The 5,633-nt window shown below is 37.9% G+C and overlaps 1 non-coding gene across 1 annotated transcript; it reads left to right on the forward strand.

Moving 5' to 3' along the window:
- The first annotated feature begins 2,231 nt into the window (after window positions 1-2,231).
- Window positions 2,232-2,303, forward strand: TRNAE-UUC (transfer RNA glutamic acid (anticodon UUC)). The gene has a single exon. It is a non-coding gene; the product is annotated as a tRNA-Glu (tRNA).
- The last annotated feature ends 3,330 nt before the right edge of the window (window positions 2,304-5,633 follow it).

A 5,633-nucleotide genomic window follows, 5' to 3' on the forward strand; every position in this document is an offset into this window, starting at 1 on the left:
AATTGATTGATTTGGTGTTTTAATTCCACTTTATGCACACTAAGGCTAATTGGGACTGGGCCTACAGTTTAAAGTAGGATCCGAACCACTATATGCCTCCACCCTACTTGATATTTACAGGTCTATAATGTTAATTGATGACTAACAACAACTTTGGGCCTCTCTGCAGAACTCATTAAGGGAGCCCTTTATAAATCATGCTTCATAATGATTCCCTCTAGTTTCCAGTATGCAAGATTTTTACGCACAAAGGAATCTAACGAGAATCCAACAACACCATTGTGCTGTATTGTACAAGCAAAATCGAATTAATTAAATACTAATGGTTACATATTATCTGCACTTTGATGAATTGTGTAAAAAAAATTGTAATACTTTCTTTGACCTTGCTAAAACATTAAAACATGGGTCCCTTAGTCCACCACGGACTCTGTTTCCTTCAAAGGGGAGACTCTTGCATCACTACAGACAATGTTTGCCTACTGGTTATGTTAACCATTTTGCAAAATATTGTGTGAATTATAGTTGAAATACATGTTTCGACACCTGACAAACAAATAGGAATCCCTTGATTGATCAATGACTTCTTGGATTACAGTGACATCATTAACATTTGATATTAAGTTTCATAGAAAGAAATTGTTTTAATAGGGCGCAAATAATTTTACAGGGGCGCCATGGCATTCTCCTTAATATTCTTTTTTCATATGGATCGTTTGGCTCTCCGGGTCGACTCCCGCCGCCCCATATAGCTATGGCTCTGAACTTGGACTATAAGAATAGGAGATAATGCGAGCGAAGCGAGCAAGAAAATTTTACGAAATGTATTTTTATTTGTATACAATTTGAAATCGAAGGCCCCCCTGCCCCTTGCAAGCACCCTTGGCCGCCTGGAAGAAATATGCAAGGAACATGTAAAAACTAATTCCATCATGAGTATCCAATTGTCCTGCTATTCTTAGATTCTCCTAGTCTTGTTTTTTTACTTCAATGTTTGCTTCCCATAGAATGAACTTCCGTCCAAGGTCGGGAGGGGGGAATGTGGCCCCTGCCCCCTGTGGTTGCGGCACTATCTGTGAGTATCTCTTCATCAATTTCACGTCATCATTCATTATTGCGATTAGCTAGAAGTGGCAGAAGAGCAACGCTAAGTAACAAGATTAAAATATCCACTCCTTCCCTCTACCGCATGAATCACTATTACTAAAAGGTAGAATTGGGAAACAAAATTTAAGCAGTTCCAAGTTCATAGCAACACATCCAAGAAAAAACATCCGAACACATTAAGCACCTTTAATACAAGACTACTGAAAATGTCACAACTGTTCTAGATACTGAAAATTGGGAAATAATTTCCCGAAGTCTGAATCTGGAAGGGAATTTCAACGACATTATACGGAATCCCTAATAAATCACAAAATCAATTAGTGTCTTTGTTAAGTTGCAAGAGTAACACATGATACAATTTTAAACATTAGTGAGAATTTCAGGTAGGAATGCGTTCTGTATTTTTCACAGGGGGGTGGCAAAGGAGGCTCTCAGGGGGGCAGTTGCCCCCCTGCCCCCCTCTAGCTACGAGCCTGAATAAATGTATGAAATTTCCATCACGCAAATAATATTTAGTTATAAAATGAAATCGCGTTGAAAGTTATACATTGAGCCCCTTATAGGGGGGCTAAACGGGGAACTGGGGGGCCTGACCCCACTGGTTTCGACGACCCTGAAGGAGAGTACCATTCTGTTGCAATTTTAGTAAGGAAAGAATTAGGTATGTTTTTGTACAGAAAATGAAAGAGAAATAACAATAATGGAATTCTCCAAAGAGGATGTACCTTATTACAACGAAGCTAGTAATAAGTTGTTTATACAGCGTATATTGATACACTTGTAGGTTTAATTGCATCTTCTGCAAATATGCTGTATACATAAGAAAACTGCCGGAGAACTAAGTGAGTGTGCAGTGCTGAAAGATACGCGATGTAGAAATTGCAAGACTAACATGCACACCAGAGTCATCTAGCGGCGAAGTGCCGAACTTACTGCAGTCGAGAGCCAATTCTACACGTTCCTTCATTTCTACTTTGTAATCTTTGGAGTACATCTAACCTTACTTATTTATATGTTCATTCCGGAAACAGTGCTTTGTATGTAAATGACTGTAATAATATTGGTAAGTAATGAATTTTAACACAGCACGTAAAATACTGCAAGTAAGCTTTAATCTTACCGTCTCCCATGTGGTCTAGTGGCTAGGATACCTGGCTTTCACCCAGGAGGCCCGGGTTCGATTCCCGGCATGGGAATATTTTTTTCTTTGCAGTATAATTTTTATCCCTTCACATTTACACACACACACACACACGCCATTCGACTCAATACTTTATTACTTCTAAAAGAAATTCATTGGAATTTGATGAATTTGACTGGCTTCCCAGCACAGTTTGCCGACTAGGCCTACTCTGTAATATTTAGGCACCATAGCTGAAAACGTACTGGCCAAAATTGATTCTGAAGCAAAAAAAAACAAAAACAAAATTATCGCATGCAAAAATAATAAATCGGCCTATAATTCTTCATTTTGCGTTGCATTAATTGGTGAATTAACATTGTTGATTTCATATATTTGGCAGCCGTTCTTATTGTCGAGATTAAACTAGAGTCGGAGAGGTTTTAAAAAATTATCAAAACAAAATAAAGGGTAAACACATTACTTGGTTAAAAAGAAATATAAATAAAATTGTCAATTATGTAATTTCCTGAAATGAATAAATATCCCACTTTCCTAGTTGAAAAAGATTAAAGAAAGTGCAATTTTTTTCTGAGAACAATGTTGATAAAAGTGACGACATAATGGGTTAGAACACTAATTAAAAAATTAAGTCTCACCTGTTTGAAGGACTTGCGACTAACAATTTCAGGGTTGTAGTTCACAGTTTACATGCATCCTGCGTACTTTCGTCCTCTTTTATAACTCAATCTGAGGAAAAGAGAGACATGGTTATGAGTTAAATACTAGGACACAATCATAGTAAATAAGATCTATTGTTGTACACAACATTTCTTGTATTACTTTTCTCTCCGATCAATTTAGGTAAATACCTCATATACTTATATATTTTCATGTTTATAATTTCTCATGCAAGTGTGGAAATTCTTCCGGATAATAGTAGTTCTGAGATACTTTGTGCAAGTCTATGCATTTCTTTGTTGCCTACGTGTACTTTTCAGATCTTAATGCTTTCATTGTCGGTTCATAAGCCGTTTTCTCCCAAAGCTGTACAAAAGGTTACCGGGAAGGAGACTGCTGTTGATGACGTCAGTTCGACATCACATGTGTGCTGCATTACGTAGTTGTGCCCACACCGTCTGACTCAGGGGGGCGGGGGGAAAAAGCCTTGATAAAAGTGCCCCATACTATCTCCTCTTAACCTTTAAGTAGGTAGGTGGCCAAATTGTACACAAGTGGGTATTGGGGTGCTCACGACACCCCACAGAAAAAGTACACTTACAGTTATATTTCTAACAATTATAATTGTAATATATGTAATTTTACATTATTTGTACGGTTGTAAGATTGCGAATAATGAAAATAACTAAATTTGAAACTTTTTAAGGACATTTTTATAATATTCCTTTTTCCTTCTATTTTATAGGGACAATTCCTTATTTTATTATATTTTTTTCTTCTGCACTACTAACCACGTCCAATAACTCTAATAGCTTTTTTGACATGTTCCTGTTCTTTCTTGTATTCCATTTCGAAGAAAGAAAAGCCACAAGTATTGCAACACTCGAGCAAAATAAAGTTTAAAACAATACGCAAGTAGGTAGGTGTGGTGCTGATAACACCCCAGAACGCGGAGCTCTTTGTTATTGTGGACCAGCGAACAACAATCAGGTGACTAAAAGTAAGGAGTAAACAACATGAAGGTAACGGAAAAATGAACAGTGTTGCCAACTTTTAAAACTATTGTATATATATATATATATATATTTACAATTTTTAGACCTGGGGTATTGTGGCCACCCCATATACCCACTTAAAGGTTAATGCCTTGTCTACCAAGAAAAGGTAAACTGTCCCTGCCCCTTCCCCCCTCCAACTTTTGGCACTCGTCGCCTCTGCTGATTTCCAAAGTATGGGCAATTTATTCTTCAAACATATAGAGGTAACACAACTAACGAATGAAGTGTGTGACGATGTTAATAACAAGAAATTTGCTAGAGAACAACTTTCGATAGTTCATTACGTAGGGAATAATCCACTCGTCCCCTCTCCTATAGCTGCTTGGGACTTTCATTGCCTTGAAAATACTTACTTTTCCTCTCATATCGTAATATTGTTTAATAACGGTGATAACATTCCACTGCGCTAAATTTAGAACTGAGAGTACTAGTTGGTGGGGGGCGCCGTAGCCACCGCTACCAGGCACCTATCTAGAAATATAATCCGGGGAGAATCCGAACCAAGCGCCCCATAATAATAAATAATAATATTAATTAAAATATTCAAATTGATTAATGTTATATTGTTATTATACCAATAGGTGCAACGACGGAATGAAGATAGTGATATAACAGCCCGTATCCATTATGTAGCTAACGCACAGTTAAGGTCGGCAAAATTTGGAATAGCAAACCCCCGTGGCAAGACGAAAAGTAAAGTTCCTGGTAATATCGGAATTTATTCGGCCTACGTATAGGGCCGGTGGCAACCCACCATCGTGAGGAAATTGGGGAGCTCCGAGTGACTGAGCGTAATCCGGTCACGGAGACCTACTATAACGGCTGGGAATACGTCGGGCTGACCCCCCGACTATTCCAACACTGGTTGAAGATCGCCACGCTTAGAGGTGACGAAGGAAAGCGTGGGAGGGAGATCGGCAGTCGGTAGGTAAGCCTAGGCCCTTCATACGCAAAGGATTATTATTATTATAAACAAAAAGTATATTTTCATTATTTAATATGAGTTATTTTATTATTTCATTATTTAATTTTTGTACTTAGTAAGTCTCTCGGGGGGTGGGGTCGGGACCCACTGCACTCCCCCTCCTAAATACATCTTTAACCGCTACATATCCAAGTTGGGCCCTGGTCCTCATTTAAAATGCCTCGGTGAGAAATATTCCGAGGCCGAGTGATACATAAGTTACTGAAGGTGTGTTCGTTGAAGGACATAGCTCTGAAATGTATAGTTATTAACTTTTGCATACGTTGGTCTCTTTCAATGAAACTGTTTGAAAGTTAATGAGAATTTTAATCTCTCCGACAAAACTGTAAGTTTTGGAATTTTTCAATTCATGGAGCTATTCATACATTGGATCAAGTGGTAACAATATGAAATCACCATGTTCTGATTTGAATCCTGCGTTTTATACTCATGGACGTCCGCAGAATTTTTTTTACAGGGAGAGTTGTGCCCCCTCTCTTCCTGACGTCCTTGTTTACACTCATTTTATCTCGATCTAACGCACAACCTAACGGAATTGATAAAACAGTTGGTCATTTAGCGTAATGTATCAAAAGTGCTTATTTACTTAAATGATCCAACGCAACAAAGGCTATCTTTAATATGACAGATTATCTAGTTACGGAACATGCGACATCAATGAAGTTAACGCAAATAAAAAGTT

This window comes from Lepisma saccharinum, chromosome 23 (assembly GCF_977018435.1).
Source record: "Lepisma saccharinum chromosome 23, izLepSacc3.1, whole genome shotgun sequence".
NCBI classification, from domain to species: Eukaryota; Metazoa; Arthropoda; class Insecta; order Zygentoma; family Lepismatidae; genus Lepisma; species Lepisma saccharinum.